The sequence below is a fragment of the Pleurodeles waltl genome, chromosome 6 (assembly GCF_031143425.1).
Source record: "Pleurodeles waltl isolate 20211129_DDA chromosome 6, aPleWal1.hap1.20221129, whole genome shotgun sequence".
Classification (NCBI taxonomy): domain Eukaryota; kingdom Metazoa; phylum Chordata; class Amphibia; order Caudata; family Salamandridae; genus Pleurodeles; species Pleurodeles waltl.
Genome location: NC_090445.1, coordinates 277,072,857 through 277,092,433, shown reverse-complemented (window position 1 = coordinate 277,092,433; position 19,577 = coordinate 277,072,857).

Here is a 19,577-nt window from a genome sequence, read left to right as displayed (position 1 = left end):
AAGAGGTCCATTCAGCAGAATGCAGATGGATTTTATTGAGATGCCTGTGTGTGGAGGTTTGAGATATGTGTTGGTCATTGTTTGTATCTTTAGTCACTGGATTGAAGCTTACCCTACTGGAAGAAATGACAGTCTCATAGTGGCAAAACTACTGCTTAGGGAACTGATACCACGTTTCAGGTTTCCGATCTCTTTAGAATCAAATAAGGGAAGCCACTTCAACAATGAAGTAATTAAATCACTGTGTGCAGCATTGAATATTGAGCAGAAGTTGCATTGTAGTTCACGCCCTGAAGCATCAGGACTAGTGAAGCGAATGAATGGTACCTTGAAGAGTTGCAAAGATGTGTGGGTCAACAAATTTGAAATGGACTGACGCACTGCCTTTAGTTCTGATGACAATGAGAAACACACCGACAGGAAGACAGGATTGTCACCACATGAAATCCTTATGGGTCGAGCCATGAAGTTGCCAGTGGTGCCTGCAAATGCACTTGTCAACATTACAAATGATATGGTGTTGGACTACTGCAAAGGTCTGGCTGATGTGGTTCGTTCTTTCTCTCACCAGGTGGAGGCTACCACAGTGCCACCGATGTATGACCCAGGGCACAATCTGAGGGCCAGTGACTGGGTTGTAGTCTGGAAACACATGAGGAAAACGTGTTTGGAGCCTCGTTGGAAAGCACTGTTTCAGGTAATTCTGACAACTACCACAGCTGTGAAGTGCACTGGATTTCCGAACTGGATACATGCCACTCACACAAAGAAAGTGGCATGTGTACTGGATCATGAAGAAGAGTTGTTGAGAGTACCAACAACAGCAGAGTAAGTCTCAGGGCTGAAAGAAGAACATAGAGGAACTGAGACCGTATCTGAGCCCATTGAGGACGGTTCAGTCACTCCTGTGAGAGACGAAGGAGAAGACCTCCAGGAAGGTGACAGAGAGCCTCTGTCAATTGAGGCAGCAGGAGAGCCTAGTCAGGGGAGGGCTTTCCCAGAAGCAGACGATCTTGAGAGACAAACAGAGCAATTGCCAGACCCCGAGGGGGAGGGAGTTGAGGCGGATGGAAGTCACTGTGATCTGAACCCTCCTGAACCATTTGCAGAGCAAGGAGAAGTTAAAAGTTCGACTCTGAAAAGAACATTGACTAAGGGTCCACTAATAGGAGATAAGTGGCCAGAGTCACAAGGAAAAGGTAAGGAAGTAGTTGTTGAAATAGCAATTGAAGAAGAAGTGAATACAACAAGGAGAGAAGATCTAAGTGAAGGAGAATTGAATGGTGATTGAAAATTGAAAAGAAAGAGACCATCAAGTCGAAGATATGCAGGTCCTGAATGGACTACAAGTGAATAGACTACAAGTGAATGGCAGCAAGAATTGTTGTCTTTTTGTTTTGATACAGACATTCCGGGTTAACATTTTGGTACTTGAAGGTAGCGGATGAACTGAACTGTTGAAACAATTTGAGAGAATTTTTTTTTAGGTAGATCCTGTTGAAAGTAACTGGAAAAGACATTGATAACCTGATTTGACTTTTGAAACCTGATTTTGACAAGCTGCTTACCAGTTTTGACAAGGGATCCTGGAAGTGGAACTGAAAGCTGTAAATATCTGCTGAAAGAAGATTTTTGGTTTTGATTTTGATGCAGTTTTCCTAAATTGTCTTCTGTTTCTGATTCTTTACAGATCATGAGTAACATTAGCCAGCAGGGTAGGAATAATAGGTGCTGTAAATATATGAGTATTGGTTTGGCGATTGTGTGTCGGATATTGTGGGTATGTCAGTTCTTGATAAGATGAAGCCAACCAAACTTCAGACGATGGCTGTACTAACAGTCGTCGTCTGAAGAAAAATTTAGGTTAGATGAGAAGTATTTACATGAGGGTACTTATGCGCAAGGAGAGCCTTCATCTAATGTCTTCTATCGCTTGCTGAGTGAGTGTGTCGATACAATGGATGTGAGGAATTGTTATGTGTGCACGCAAATTACTCCATCAGTTGAGGAAGGAGTTACTTCCCATAGTCTGCCTCTAACATATGGAATAAGTTGTAGTCTGCTACTAACAAGATTTTATAACCAAGAGTACATTCAGTATTTCTACTCCAATTATGATGTTGTGTTTTCGTGTGTCCCTATAGTTAGATATTTGAGTAGGGTAGCTAGAGATAATGACATTATATTAGTTAGAGGTTTCTTTCAACCTACATTGACATTTGGCACAGCTTACGTACACCACAATAACATGACATGCTTGCTTACATCTTTTGAGAAGAGCTGCTTAGATCACACGGGTGACAGGAGAAAGGTATTGAAGGAGAAGTTAGAAAAAAGCTTAAAGAAAAAGATTTACAAGAATGATTATGCTTATAGTGCAATTAAAACACAAGAGAAATTAGCTCTAGATGCACAACAAGTAGGGTAACTTTGCATATTCAGGCCTAAATCATGTGCTGTACTTTGTTTGTGAGAAAGAGTGAATGTAGACGTGTTTTTGTTTCAGAGTAAATGGAAATTTATGTTGAATTGAGAGGACCCTGCAATTCCTAGGATACATTACATATGTGGTCGTAATGCTCATTACCGTCTTCCAAGAGGATGGCATGGGACATGTTATTTGGGAATAGTTTTCCCAAAGATTTTTCAAAGGATGATTTAAAGAAGTTTCCAAAAGTGACTGAATTACATCATATGAGACAGAGAAGGTAGCCTCCTTCTGGTATAGTGGGAGATATATTTTGAACAATGATTCCTTCAGTGGAGTTTTTCTGAATTCGATAAAGATTCAAAAGTTGTTTACTATTGTGGATAACATGCTGACAATTTTTTCAGGAGCCATACTCCTGATAGAACCTGAGTTAGCTGCTGAAAGAGCTCTGATGCTTCAAAATCACCTTGCTTTAGACATTCTTTTAGCGAAGGATGGCGGAGTTTGCAGAATGATTACTTTTAGGCATTGTTGCCCATTCATTCCTAATAATAGTAAACAAATTAGGGATTTACTTACTAATTTGACTAATGAAAGTGCTGATTTGAAAGAAATAAAAGAACCAGGTGTTTGGGAAAGGATTGGCAAAGGTTTTGTTTCAGTGGGAAATTGGCTCAGCAGCCTTGGGAAAGGGATTTTGTTGTAAATTATACAGGGGATATTAATTATTGTGGTTTTCCTAATTGGAATATGGGGAATATGTAAATTGTGTAAAGGGATTGAATTGAAAAGGTCAAAGAATGATCAGAGGAGGGAAAAAAAGAAAAGGGAAAAATTGTTCAGGGAAAATTTGAGAAGGAAACAAAAGTATGAAGGGATTGAAATTATAGAATTTTAGCTGACGCAAAAATCTGTGAGTGATAGTTTGGTGTGATGACACATTTAGTCCCTCATTACAGCCCTGGTGGTCAGTGACAAAGCGGCGGTAATACCGCCAACAGGCCGGAGGTAACAAAAATGGAATTATGACCACGGTGGAAACCGCCAACACAGACAGCCACTTTAACACTCCGACCGCCACGGCGGTAGCAACAAACACCGCCAACAGCCAGGCGGAAGACAATGTACCACCCACAGCATTACAACAGGCCTATCCGCCAGCTTTTCCGGGCCGGTACCAATGCCATCAAAAGCACGCTAGAAACAGTACACTGAAGGGAAACGACTCACCTCTCTACACTCAAAGAAGAACCACAACGCCATGGAGCCCGAGCCGCACATTTTTCCAATGCTGGTGTATCTCCTCATATACCAGGAACAGGAACGCCGGCGAAGACGACCACGGTGAGTACTGCACCTAGCACACAAGGGAGGGGGGAGGAAAAAGAGAGTGACACACACACACAACACGCAACACCCCCACCCTCACCCTCACCCCCAATACCATACACACAAACAGATGCAGCAACATTACATATACACCCAGTAACCCTCAGTAATAAGGCAAGGACAAAAGGAATGGATTAAAATGAGTTTAATAGTACAATTTTAGATAAATACGTCCTTAAATCAATAAACAGTATGTAGAATATGTACAAAAGGAGGGACAAAGGCCCACTCCAAAATGTCCATGGCCCACGGGGCCATAATACATAGGCCAAGGCCACACTTGACTCCTACCTCAATACTGAGAGAACACTGCAGGAGTATCAGGTCGAAAAAACAAAGGCACCGCAGGGGGACGGGGAATGGGGGGGCACCTCAGCCAGAAGATGGTACAACGCCACTGGCCTGGAGGGGGCTCCATGCCCACTGCTTGGTCCTGGGGAGTCAAAGCCACAGTCTCTCAAGTGGGTGGTATGGAGATGGAACCCACTCTGCCATGTTCACCCGGGCCTAGGGGCACCCACAGCCCATATCCCTCACCCAGGTAACACCTTAACGCGCCCAAAGTCAAGAATCTGAATCTGTACTCACCCCCTTGTGGCTGCTGTGATGCCTTCAAGTGCCCATCTAACTCCGGATAGGCCACCGCCAGGATTCGGAACATCAGCGGGGTCAGGGTACGATGGGCACCCTTTCCTTGTTGGGAGGCCAGCCCCAGCTGGGCCTCCGCCATCTTCCTTGCTGAGCGGTGCAGGTCCTCCCACCGTTTGTGGCAGTGGGTGCTCCGCCTGTCAAACACCCCCAGGGTCCGCATGTCCTTGGCGATGGCACACCAAATACCCTTTTTATGATGGGCACTGACCTGCAGAAAAAATACAGCAGAAAAGGTATTAATCATACCGTCTGGACTGTCATACTCATGGCCCACCATATCCCTCCCATCCCCTTAGGCACAGACATTGCCCACCATACATGCAGCACTCTGCACAGGACACCTCAGCCCCCCCCCCTACACGAGGCTTACACACACAGCACTCCATACATTCATGCCCCACGCATCATGCTCACAGTGTACTGACCTGTTGGTCTGGAGGACCATAAAGTAAACGGTGCTGGGGTAGGACCCCATCCACCAGTCTCTCCAACTCCTCCAAAGTGAAGGCAGGGGCCCTTTCCCCAGACACTCGAGCCATGGTCGCTTCCAGACACAGGTCATAGCAGCACTTGCAGTGTAGGTCCTCTTCTGTTGAAGGTCAGGTAGCAAGTGAGTGAACAGATAGAAACTGGTGGTCACGTCTGCGGCGGTGCGTACCATCACCGCCGGCGTACATCGCCATTGGTTCCTGGAACCCGTAGGCCCCATTGATAACCAATGCGGTGTTGCACGGCAGTCATCGACCACTGACCGCAACGACACACAACGCCAGTGGAATGACCTCATTTCCACTTGTCCCTCCTCACAGGTCAGGCAGCTGCCATTTCAGGGGGGCACAGGCCATGGCACCTAACTGCGTCACAGCAGACATAGGCACATCAACTGACTTACAAGTTCACATACTGATTCTGTAAAACAAAAATTGCACATTCTGAGGATATGTTTGAATTTGACCTTCTGCTCATTGTTTTTCACCCTAGAGTTCATCCACTGAGGATGAATAGGAGATGGAGACATCCCCTTGTGTACAGACCCCTGGTGGACCTGGTGACAATGGAGGACAGGCACATTATCCTAACCTACAGACTTGATAGGGCCACAATCCAAGAGCTGTGTGCCCAATTGGAGCCAGATTGAAGCTCCATTTCTTGGCAAGTGGTTCCTTCCAAGCGACAGTGGCCATGGCATCAGGGATGTCACAGCCTATGTTCTCAAAGTGCTGACCAGACTGTTGTCTGCCCTGATGAAAAACATGCACAGCTACATCGTATTCCCCCAGGTGGAGGTTTGGCCACAGTGAAGGCTGACTTCTATGCAATGGGACATATCCCCAACATCATTGGTGCCATTGATGGTACACATATTGCCTTTGTCCCCTCCTGGAGAAATGAACAGGTGTTCAGGAATCGAAAGGGCCTTCACTCTCTGAATGTGCAGATGGTGTGTTTGGCGGACCATGTCAATGCAAAGTATCCTGGCTTTGTGCATGATTCCTTTATTTTGAGGAATAGCAGCATCCCATACGTGATGGCTCAACTCCAGAGGCACCGGGTGTGGCCAATAGGTGAACCCATGGTCTCCCCCAGTTGATGTAGGTATATGGGTGTAGGGTTGGCCCTAAGGGTGTGTGTGTGGCTAACAGGGATCCCTCGATATTTACATGTGACTCTGGTTACCCCAACCTCCCCTGGCTACTGACCCCAGTGAGGAATGGCAGGACAAGGGCAGAGGAACGTTACAATGAGGCACATGGGCAAACAAGGAGGATCATTGAGCGCACCTTTGGCCTCCTGAGGCCAGATTCAGGTGCCTCTATTTGACAGGTGGATCCCTGTACTACTCACCCAAGGTGTGCCAGATCATTGTTACATGTTGCATGTTGAACAACCTGCCTTTTCTGCAGGAGGATGAGCCTGGGAATGGTTGTGTGGCAGCGGTGCAGCCCGTGGACAGTGACGAAGAGGAGGCAGAGGAAGAGGATGTGGAAAACAGAACTACAATAATTCAACAGTACTTCCAGTGACACACAGATAAGACACTGTAACTTCACCTTCCATTGCAGTTTTGTGTTGGATATTGTACATGGCAGCCTGATTTCCCTATTTATATGGCCACTTACTGTTTCCTTTAGCATCTCCATTTTCAGATATCTGTGCCCCACTCTGGCTCCTGGTGTGTTTACTGCTGCCCACTACAGGTCATACCTATGTAAATATAACTGTACATTTGAATTGCAATGCTTACAGCTTGTTAAACGAATACATATTTCAATCAATTGACAGACTCCATACTTGTATGTGTTCCAAAGATGTTTATTTCTGTGATAATATGTGTAGAGGGTATAACAATGGGCTGAGTTGATGGTAGAGAAATGTCCAGGACAGAGTCCAGTCTATTGGTATCACAGGTGCATTGTCCAAGGGGGCATAGGAAGGGGAGCAATGTCATTTAAAGGTAGACAGGGTGACAGAGTGGGACACAAGGGTGACAATCAGGGGAGTTCTATTTCCTGGTGGCGGTCTTGGCAATGTTCTCTGGCTTCTGCCTGGACCACAGGGACCTTTTGCCTGGTGGTTCTCCTTCTGCACTGGGTGGGGTGCTGGTGGCCTGTTGTTCCTGTGGCGGGCCTCCTATCCACTAGCTTCGGCTGAGGTGGAGGGCTGTTCTTTGGTGTGGCTAGTGTCAGGGGCCCGTTAGTGTGCCACTGCCTCCCTCATGGTGTGAGCCATGTCTGCCAGCACCCCTGCAATGGTGACCAGGGTGGTGTGGATGTCCCTCAGGTTCTCCCTGATCCCCAGGTACTGTCCCTCCTGCAGCTGTTGGGTCTCCTGCAGCTTGGCCAGTATCTTGCTCATGGTCTCCTGGGAACGGTGGTATGCTCCCAGGATGTTGATGAGTGCCTCGTGGAGATTTGGTTCCCTGGGCCTGTCCTCCCCTGTCGCACACCAGTCCTCCCAGCTTCCCTGTTGTCCTGTGCCTCTGTCCCCTGAACCGTGTGCCCACTGCCACTGACCCCAGGTCCCTGATTGTCCTGTGTTTGTGGGGTTGCCTGGGGTCCCTGTAGTGGTGGACACACTGCTGATTGATGTGTCCTGAGGACAGAGGGTTGGGCCCACTGGGTGGGTGCTGTGCTGGTGTTTCCTGAGGGGGGAGGCTCTGTGGTGGTTTGGGACTGTGGCTGGGTCACCGACTGTCCAGAGGTCCCTGACAGAGCTGCTGTCATCACTGTGGGCCTATTCTGGGGGTGGACTGGATGTTGCTGGCACCTCCTCTCTGGTGACATTGTGTGGGGGTCCTGTGGGTATGTAAATGCAGTGTTATTGTTACTGCGTGTGACATCTTGTGCATGGGCATGCTTCCCTCTATGGTTGTTATTACCAAGGCAGCTTTTTCTTATGTGAGTTGTAATTTGGTTGGCTAAGTGAATGCCACTACTGTGCATGCTGTGGTGGTGGGTGTCCATGCAGGTCTGTGAGTGGTGTCCATGCATTGTTGTTGCATGCAGTGCTGGGTAGTGGGAGGGGTGGGTTGTGATGGTGGGGTGTATTTGAGGTGGTGGGGTGATGGGATGAGGGTAGGGGTGGGGGTATGTGATGGCATGCAGGTAGGGGGGTGAAAGTAGTAAAGATTTGACTTACCAGAGTCCAGTCCTCCTGCTACTCCTGCAAGGCCCTCAGGATGCATGATTGCCAAGACTTGCTTCTCCCCATGTTGTTAGTTGTGGGGGAGAAGGTGGCGGTCCACCGCCAGTGCTCTGTACTGCTATCTGGTGTCTTGCAGCCACGGAACGCACCTTCCCCCGTAGGTCGTTCCACCTCTTCCTGATGTCATCCCTGGTTCTTGGGTGCTGTCCCACAGCGTTGACCCTGTCCTCGACTCTCCACCATAGCTCCATCTTCCTTGCAATGGATGTCAGCTGCACCTGTGATCCGAATAGCTGTGGCTCTCCCCGGATGATTTCCTCCACCATTACCCTTAGCTCCTCCACAGAGAATCTGGGGTGTTGTTGGGGTGCCATGGGTGTAGTGTGAGTGGTGTGTGAAAGGGTGTGTGGGGTGATGTGTTGGGGTGTGTGCTGTGAGGTGCGTGGATGATGTGTGGGTGATGGTGTTTTGTTGCTCAGATTCAGTGGGTGCTCCTGGCTTGTCTCTCTCTCAGTTGCCAAATTCTTTGGGTCATGAAGGGTTGTGGGTAGTGTGGGTGTGTGTTTTATATTGGTGTGGGTGTGGTGTGTGTATGTGTGTCAGGTATGTGTAGTTTGAATTGTCCAATGTGGTGTTTTGTATGTGTGTGTGTACTTTGAGCGCGGCGGTCTGTACCGCCAATGGTTTACTGTGTTTGAATGACTGCCACGGTGATTCGTGGGTCATGATGCTGTGGGCATATTTCTGTTGACGTAACAGTGTGGGTTTTGGTACTGCCACTTTATCACAGACCTTTGGGCTGGCGGACATGTGTGTGTGTCTGTATAGTGGCAGATTTCTATGTGTGGGTCATAATACCCGTAGCGGTATACCGCCACGGTCGCGGTATGTTGGCGGCAGTCAGCATGGCAGTGAGCGGCACTTACCGCCATTGTCATAATGAGGGCCTTAGTCATCAGAAGAGACATTGCTAGTGCAGGTGTTTTATTAGAATTTTATTAATGAGAGTTCATGTACTATGAGTAACAAATTTGTGTAGAAAATGTAATAGCGCAGAAAAATAACGCACGCATTTGAAAATGTGATCACGATGAGTGGCCGTCAATGTTCACTAAGTATACCTATTAATGGTTTATTAATATGAAATGTTGATTATATGTTAGATTAATGTAGTAATATGTCATATTAAGAGTTATGCATCAGGTATTAGCTTTATTAATTGTAGGCCTTAACTTAGCAGAGGTCTTGGCCTAGTTGCCCGGCCTCATGTTAAGCTGTATTTTTTTTAACGTTTAATGAAATGGCTGTCTAAGAAAATTAAATTGTGATTTTCCACTGTACTGTCCAAATGTGCTCGGAGCTAAAAGTCTTTCTCATGAGAACCGATTGTGAAGATGCTATTCTTGCTAAATGTAACATTATGACTGTAATGTGTGTGAGACTGACTTTCTCAGGAGGAGAACAATGGAGACACTGACTAGAGTAATAGCTGCAACAATATTGTTACCTGACAAGCCGGACAATGAGAACATTACAAGAGAAGCCAATAAGTGACATGTGAATGGAGTAGTCGTATAATTCATAGATTTGAAGTTTTAGTTTTATTGGACAAAGAATGAACATGCGATCCCTTGACCAATAGGGAATTGGGAATTAGTTTAAGGAAATGTAACTTAACAGGACTGCACCAAGAGAAGACAAGCCATTCTCTCTATTGTTCTTGAGGGTTTACCTCTATTCTATCGAGTTGCTTTTTACTAAATTTTGCTGCTGAATCCTGATGCCTTGCTGACTCAACTGATGTCCTGATGATGAAGACTGTGTTAGCTTGCTGATCCAATTGAGGAGAGGTAGTCTTGCACACATATGTTTTTTATGCCTATTTACTTTTTCTTTCTAGGTACCAACCACACAGTTTTGATGGAACCATAGCTAGATGTTTTCCAAATTTGTGTTTGCTAAATTGTTTTGCATGAAGCCCAACATGATGACGCTAATTTGGTGCTAGTTATGGATTCTCACTAATGAAAGTCTGCGATAGGGAATAACGTTTGATGCCTTTTCTTTGCTGAATCTAAATGTATGTGATATTGTTTGTGCAATTGTTCTTGTTATTGATTTCCACTGTAACCTTAGAGTGTATAATAGTACAAGCTTTGATTAGATTGCGTTTCTTTTGGCGCTTTGGACAGCCAGTGTTGTTTCTGTATGTTTATCATTTGATTTTGAGATTAACTTATTGATTATTGATTTGCATGTTCTGGAGCTATGGTGGGAACATCTTAATTGCGAGTCAAAAGGTTCATCAACCTATTTGCATCCCATTGTAAGTTTACTTATTAAGGTCAGACACGCAAAACAATAGTGACCTATGTAGAGAACATCTTTCTGACAATACTGTAAGTTAGCTAAGGAAACTTTCTGTCTGTCCTTTCCTATGTGCTTCAAAAGGACAATTGTCTCCCGTCTACAGGCTTCTTGAGTGTTTGATGCTACAAGTAGTTCATCAGTGTATTGGACCACGACTGAATGGTAGGGCATTTTAGGGCCCTCCAAATTCTCTTCCAATATATGGTTAAAAATTGAGGGGTTCTCAGTATTCCCTTGTGGAACTCGGCACCATCCCAAAACATGTCTGCCAAAAGGAAATGTGGTATGCAATGGTATGGAAAACGCCTTGCAAAGGTCAATCACGGTGAAACACTGTGCTTCACATGGAATTTGGAATAAAATCACTTGTGGCTTCAGTACCAAAGGACAACAATTTTGTTAATTTTTCTAAGGACCTGGACTATGCAGTATTTTCCATTGGGCTTCCGCGGTCCCATTATGGGAGTGTTACATGGATTTATCAGAATCTCTTTCAGGACACCCTGTTCAATTAAACAATTTATCAAGTAAGTAATTCCTGCTATTGTCTCGGGTGTCATGTTATGTGTTTGGAATTTTCAGATACACTGCATTTGGTTTCACTGTTTTTTTTACAGGCTCAACTCATTTGATAAGTTCTATCTCTTTTCCTGAAAAATCTCAAACTTCAGGTGACACAGGGGGTTATTCCAACTTTGGAGGAGGTGGTAATCCGTCCCAAATGTGACGGATTTACCACCAGCCGTATTACGAGTTCCATAGGATATAATGGACTCGTAATACGGCTGGTGGTATATCCGTCACTTTACCGTCACTTTTGGGACGGATTACCACTTCCTCCAAAGTTGGAATAACCCCCACAGTGTTTATCAGATCTTGGGGCAAATCATTACATGTCAACATTGGGTGCAATGTGACACATGGGTACTGATTCACAATTTTAGAGGGTATTTCTTCATTATTAGTCTGGATTTCAATTCCACCTGGTGTGCAGCTAATGGAATGAGTCAGCTTACACAACAGATCACGTGCTAGCAATCTGACAGGACTAAAATTGCAGACCCCAAATTGATGCTCATCTTCAAAGGAACCTATTTTTACAGCGACTGATTCTGTTACAGGGTTGGACAGTTGTTTCTTTGTGACTCCTACAACTTGAATTTTTCTTCCTGAAAGGGGTGAATTCAGTACTTCTGCTGTTCTGATAGTGGAACATGTAGCCCCAGGGTCAACCAGAAATGGCACATGGTGACCCATTACATCGGCATCTACATAAGGATCACATTGACCAACTTCTAAGGAAGAACCCTACATGCAATCTTCGTCATCTGAGCAATCTACTTGATGAATTTCTGAAAAATCCTCATCATTCAAATCCATTAAGGGAAACTGTGATGCCAACTGATTCCCATCTACATTTGAAACCTAATTTAAATTCTGTTGGGGAACAGCTATCTGCTGCTGAGCCATCAGCGCTTGTCGTTTCTGCATCTGCTGTCCTTGGGGCACATTCACATTTTGCAATCATGGTCTTTAAACTTTCTGCATTTGAACCCCACTATTACCTTGCAGCTTCATTATACCTCCATTTTGCATCTGATTATTATTTCCATTAAAGGGGCAATCCCTCCCCCAATGTCCTAAATGTCTGCATGTGTTACAAAGATTTGTTCTTTACAAAGTCTGGACATCAACAACACTACTCTGGTCTATCTAAACACAACGTCCTCTACCTCTAGGTCGGAGAACATTAGTTTCCTGCTGTTGCACTCCTTGCATGCCACCAGTGTTCACCACGATTTGCTGACTCTGACTAGCTTTCTGTGCAGCTTTCAATTGAAAAACAAAAACCTTCTCCTTCAATTTCTTCTGCTTCAATTCAATGTGGGATTGCAAAAGCACTTTAGCATTTGTTGGAAGGACAGCCCATATCCCTGGCAGCAACAAACTGCAGCCACACCTCCTGGTGAGTGGATGGGTGGGGGATGGAGTCCCCAGAATTACTGGTGTCTACTGAGCCAGAATACCCCTAAGCAGCCTCCTCTGTGTCCTGGTCACCAAATTCCAATCTGTAACTTCTCTTTAAGGGCTTTGATTTCTACAAATCAACATTAAATCTCTCAGCCACGTCAGATAACCTTTCATAAGCCTGTCCTGCACATTTGGTAATGTCCTTGCATATAAACTGCAGTTTGTCCTCTGTGTAAGTCTCTAATTGGTCAGTATCTAAAGTTCCTAATATCATTTAATTCAATTCCAATTTCAGGATGGACACATTCAGTGATGTTTTTTGTCTTAGGAATGTTGTCTGCTTTTTCACTGCAAATTGCTTCACCTGTTGAACCTTCAGGACTCAGATTATGTAGCCAATCATTTAACTTTCAAATTTACTGGATTTCTGTAACACTTCTGCTCTTGAAGAACCTGAAATTTGCCTATTTGGGGTACTTGCAATAGACATGTTTTCTAGTGTATTAAAAGGTATTCATCCTTGTGGAGTACTACAATTAAAATTCAGCATCTGCTCTGATCTGGGCACAAAACATGCTGAGGATCTCTGAGGAAACCTCACATTAAGAATATCTCCTGTTTGACTCGTCATTAAAGTTGGATCTGAAATCCAGGTAGGGATTATTGGTCTCCGAAGAGAAGGAATTCCCTTCATCGCTGAATCATTTGAATAAACTGATATTTGTACACTGGCAGGTGTCATCCCATTGGATCTAAGTGGAGTATCAGGAATAGTCAGGGCATTTAATGAATGTGCATTACTTCCAGGCATACCTGGACCTATAGTTACAGGAACTGTTAGTTCATCTGGATCTGTATATTTTGTCCGGTTCTGGAGAATTGTCATTACTGCACTTTGTCCTAAAAGGTAGTACTGAAACTTTGTCCTGTTTGAGTCTTAGAAACATTTGGTATGGGATGATTTGAATTAAACATTTGTACAGGTAGATTTTGACTAAAATGTTGTCATTAAAAATATATATATATATTCCCCCTCCCCACAGCCCCCTTGGCCCAGTCAGTCCCCTGCTTCTTCCCTTGATATTTGCAGCAGTCGCCGCTGGGTAAACTCAGGTACAATCTGTGAATTTGGGGTTTAGCACACTAAATTAAATTTGTTTTGTCTTTTTACCTCACAGTTTCTCATGACAAATTTCAATGGGATTGACCTGCCAAAGACTGTTATGGAAAAAATGAGCAAAGCTGCAGAATTCTTGTTATTATGCGATTTCTGCACTGGGATCGCAAATTGAACTTTTACTAAGAATCAGGTACAAAATGGAAATTTCCAGGCAAATGTAGATTTACATCTTAAATATGCTTCACAGCTGTGTACAATGAAGCCTGGGTTGAAGTGTGTCACCACAACTGATAAGAAATCTAACAAACGTTTTCCAAGTACCAAATAAATGGAATTTCTCCACATGAGCAGGAGAAGACTTCTGTTCCAGACGTTTTAATTAAAAGCTCACTTTAGAGGACACGTGAACTAAGCTCCACAGCATGTTACAGACTGTTCTCAACTGAGCAGCATTCAATTCACAACTGAGTAACATTTCACTCACAATTGACAAAAAGTTCAAATACATCTCACAGTTTTCTGCCAGTTAACTGGAACTGGATTTGAATAATAGGCATTTGAGCTTTGGATACCTGAGACTTCATAAATGAAGATTTCCCTGTGGGTCGCAGCTTGTCCACAAGAAACCTAAATTCTACTGCAAGCTGCAGACTGTCCACAATAGACCAAGACCCCAATCACTCATAGTCTGTACTCAGGATGCTGCCTTCTTCAATCCTAGAGCAAGTCATTGGCATCAGGCTGTGTGACTACTCTGTTTTCTCCAGAAGTGTGAGAAGTGTGGCACAATGTTTAGAGTGTCAAACCTCTGATGCAGAGATCTGGTCTGGGACCAGAGTTCAATTCCCTCCTTGGCGGGTCTTGGGCTCAATTCCCTTGGACTAGATTATTCTCGCCTCAGTGCCTAATCTAATTAATGGGTGTAACTCTGGGCAATAGCTTGCTTAATCGCCACAATGGCCTTCACAGCACTTGGATGCTTGGCTTCACCCTGGGGCTGTCCAGGATTGGTGCCTCACAGGGAAAAGCCAGGAGGGGTTCCACAGTGGTATGTGTACAGTGCCTTGAGACCCTCATGGGTGAGTAGTGTGCTATACAAGTGCAAAGTTTACAGCAGTCAAAGAAGGGGCCCAGGCCAGTTGAAATACCTCATTTCTCTCTATTACATGCTTGATCTGAAAAGTAGTGCAACTATCCTTGGTCCTTAAAGCATACAGGTGAGTGTGTCATTGACAGGTCCAAATAAATCAATTCATACTTGTCACTAAAGTGCCCCACTACTCCATTTATGAGTGATGTAGTTCCTGCTCTGTGAAATTAGCCACATAGTAGTGGAAGTGCCACAGAAATTACTACTGCATTTGTGGTCGCCAAACATTAATAAATTTCTTCCTGAACCGGAAATAGGAGTGGGTGCCTGGTTTGTATCCCTTCCTATTTGTGATTTGGAAAGAGTCTCAAAAGTACTTTTGTGAGTCTGAAAACCTCCTGGCTGGAAAAACTTTTTTTTTATACCTTGTGAAAAGCCTTTTGAGATCACAAATCTTATGGTTTTTCAAAAAAGCTTTGTGCATTTAATCGGCACCCTGAGGCAGAGGACTTTGACATCAAACCAACAGAGGCAACACACTGTCCAGGACAGGAATATAACCTTTGTTTAAATTTTTCTCTCTAATCCTTCAGTCCCCGGTTGCTTGTACTGTAGAGACTCGATGTACGAGAACCTGAAATAATGAGTCGCACTTTGAGATAAATTTGCAAGTCGCTAATTCTGATGTACATAAAAAATCGACCATCAATTTGCAGCTCGCAAACGGGTCGCATCTCAGTTACCGAAAATGCAATCTGCGAGTCGGTAACTGCTTGCAATTTGCGATTGTGAATCGCAAATTGCACCCACGCATACAAATAGGGGACAATCACTTCCTGGTACACTGCAAGGACCCCAAAAGGGGGAGTGGTGTCCCTGGAGATCCCTACACAGGAGGAGCAGCACGTGGTCCAGGCAAGCAACACAACCCCACATTGGTGACTGCCTTTGCTCCGCAAAGATCCATGGCCAGCCAACAGTGGAGCAACACTGCTGGGGAGCACAAAAGGAAAATCAAATTCTCAGAGAGAGAATTGGACCTCCTCACTGAATCTTGCTGCAAATACCATGAGGGGTCATTTGGGAGGTTGTCCCACAGTGTCCCTGAGTCAGACAAAATGAAAATCTGGAGGGAGATACAGATCTGGATTATTGCCCTGGGAGTGGCTGACAGGTTACTAGAGGAAATCAAAAAGAGGTGGTATGACCTCCACTCCAGGGCCAAGGAAAGGGTTGCAGCCTGGCTTTGTGACATCCAGGGAACAGGAGGTGGACCATCCCTAGTGGCACACACTACAGCAGCCAATGCGATGGTCAAGACAACTCTGGAGCCAGAGGCAGTCCGTGGATTTGGGACAATGGACACATCTGCACCCCTACCAACCAAGTGTTCTACTCTTACCACCTGCCACCAACTCCCTGCTCACCACAAACATGCAGCACAGCCTCACACATATAAGCCTGGATGTTCCATGTAGATGAGGGAATCATCACAACTGGTGCATTATGGTACATGTGGTTATGCAGAAATTGCAATGTCACTGTCAGCCAGTATTTGTATTTTTATCAAAACAAAACAGCCAGTGTTTGACACATACAATGTATTCCATTTCCCATTTCCCATTCCCCAAATAGATGCAGCTGGTGGAACACAGGAAGGGGAACTTGAAGAGGGAGAGGACCAGTGCCAGTCTTAGCTGGACGAAGGGCAGGCTGATGTGTCTATGCATCCACCCAGAACTTCGCCTGCCCATGCAAGTGCATCTGTAATCCACCCCTCAAAGCATCCCCATAACTAGGGTCCGGCATCTGCGCCAAACACAATGTGGCAGCAGGTGCCAGCAGGTACAGCAGGTTTCACACTCCCAGACAGGAACCAGCTACCAGTCAGAGTCAGGTAATGTGAGGCAGGCCATGTTAAGCGTTCAGTGCCTGCAAAACAAACAGATGTGCCTCATCAAACAGAAAATCTCACTGGGCTTTGAACATTTCACCCAGCAGATGTCTACCAAACAGACAGACCTCAACACAAAATTGGATGCCATAAATGGTTCGCTTGACCAACTCTGCAGCAAGAAGAAGGCAGAGGACAGACACCTGTTAATGGGCCAAGAGAACAGCTGTTCTACAACAATGGATGCCCTCACCAGAGCTATCAGCAGGCTAGTGCAAGCCTCTACACAACACAGTGGAAGTACCCTGGCCCTGCGGGTGGAGATGGGCCACTTCAGTGGCAATGCGGCCAGAGGGCTGAATCAAATTACTGAGGCAGTAGAGGCAATACAAACTGCCAGCATTGCCAGTGGTGTGACAGGTGATGAAGTAGACAGTGAGCTATCTAGCTTATGCAGGGTGTTTGCTACTTAGCCACATGTCCTATGCTGTAGCAACAGCCGCCAATCAGCACCTGCAACATCTGGTACCCCACATGCCGAACACAGTACAAGGAAGTGACTGCAGACTGACATTGTCACTGTTTGCCTTCTTAATGCTCCCCCATGTGGTGATGTAACTGAACAAGACATGTAGGCACAATATGGTTGCCCTCATTATGGATAGGGTATCAAATCCTGTGGTTTACGCCAAAGAAATTTAAGTGCTGTCCTTTGGTTTTTGAAAAATAACAGTTGTCATATAATTTTTTGGGGGATTGGGTACTTGTGCATTCTTACCTTGCAAAAGAATAGCTTGCAATGCGGTCCCTGCACCCTCTCCCCTCTGCTGCTCTGTTTCCCTCGAATAGGTATTGTCCAGGTGGAGCAGGGACATCATCGTCAGAAGCTGGTTCTGAAACATCTATGTGTAATTCACAGGCAATAGTTTCCAGGTACCAGCTATCTTGCACTCCGTTTCTGGTGCATACTGCAAAGCTCCCCCTTTATTGTGTAGACACCAGAAACGTGACTTCAGGAGGCCAAAGGTACATTCTATCACAGTCCTTGTCTGACGATGTGCCATGTTGTAACTCCTTTCCCCAGGATCCAAGTAGGGTATCATGATCCAAGGACATAAGGCATATAAACTGTCACCTGTGAAAACACATATGTGGGTCATAAAACATGAAGGTTCGCACATGTAGAACTACACATTTCTGTGCATTCAATTACCTAATGTGAGTCCTTCATCAAAGTCATCCCTTTCTAGTCGCTGCTATAAGCCACTGTACCTGAACATATAAGAGTCATGAGTACTACCTGGGAATTTGTCTACAAGGCCTTGATGATGTTCTGAGAATCGCACACTACTTGTATGTTCATGCAATGTGGCCTCTTGTGGTTCCGAATTATGTATTCCAGATGGGATGGGGGACATATGTGGGCAAGGGCCCTGTCAATGCAGCGAATGACCTGTGGGAATCCTGCTATCTGGTAGAATTGTATTTTGGTATGCTGCATTTCCTGGTTGTCCCTGGGCATGTAGATGTCCTGTTGTATGTGCAGGAGCATAGTGTCTAGCAAGTTGTTAAAGAAACGAGTTAGCATACTCTGCGATACCCCTTCAGTCAATGCATTTGCAAACCCGTTTTGAATTGATTTGTAACTCTCAGATCGGTTGTACATTGGGCCCAGGGCTCTGTAGCATCTTAATATACCACCCAGTTCCAATATCCCTGATGACCTCCTGTTTTTGATACATGAGTTTTATTGGTTCCCAACAGAAATAAAAGATACAGTTAACTGCATCTTTATCACCACATTTAGCACATTTCTTAGATATAATATATTTGTTCATCTAGTGCCAAATCATGATATTCCAACCATATACCCCAGATCTTGTCATGTTTCTGTGAGCAGTCATCCTATTGAGCACACAAGTCCACCCCCGTGCACCACTCAGCCACTGTAGGGGGGTTCACTGATCTCTATTTATTGGCAAACAACATTGCTGCTTTTATGAAAAAATCTCCAGTCTCGACCTCCCAGCTCTTCCAGCAATCCCAACAGGGCAACCCTGGGGGAGAGTGCCAGTGGCCTGTCTAGGATCGACACCAGCTCTCATTCTATTTTATGCCAATATTGGACCATCGCCAGACATGCCCAGACCATATGAAAAAACTCTGCCATGGGTGCCTCGCACAGGTAGCAGTTAAATTGGGGAATACTACCAGCTTGGTGAAGTTGCAGGGTGGTCATGTTAGTTAAGTGTAAGTAGTTAAGCTGGATTAGCCTGAGGCATGTGGAGATAGCTAATTCCTGAGGGTAGGGGAAAACCTTGTCTTTCTCTAGTCAGTGTCATCCAGCTGGCCAACCCATACCTCCCATTGTTGCTTCAGTCTGGAGAACTGGTCCAGTGTGTTAATGACTAAAGATCAACAAATCCGCGAGATCACACCTTTAGTCATCTTCCCGGCTGTTGGACTTTTTTGCTTATGCAGGGTCATCCTCAATCTTTTTGCCTCCTATTTTTTCTGACCTGTTGCTGTTGGCTTTTGAACTCTGAGCACTTTACCACTGCTACCCAGTGCTAAAGTGCATATGCTCTGTGTAAAATTGTATGTAATTGGTTTATCCATGATTGGCATTTTTGATTTACTAGTAAGTCCCTAGTAAAGTGCACTAGAGGTGCCAGGGCCTGTAAATCAAATGCTACTAGTAGGCCTGCAGCACTGGTTGTGCCACCCACATAAGTAGCTCTGCAAACATGTCTCAGACCTGCTACCCACTTGCCAGGCCTAAACCTTCCCTTTTCTTACATGTCAGACACCCCTAAGGTAGGCCCTAGGTAGCCCCAAGGGAAGAGTGCAGTGTATGGTTAGGGTAGGACATATAGGTGGTCATTCTGACCTCGGCGGTAAAAGGCGCTTACCGCCGTTCAGAAGACCGCCATAACACCGCCGCTGCCGCGGGAAACCGCCACGGTCATCCTGACCCGCAACAGGCAAACCGCCAAAAATCCGACATCCACAAAAG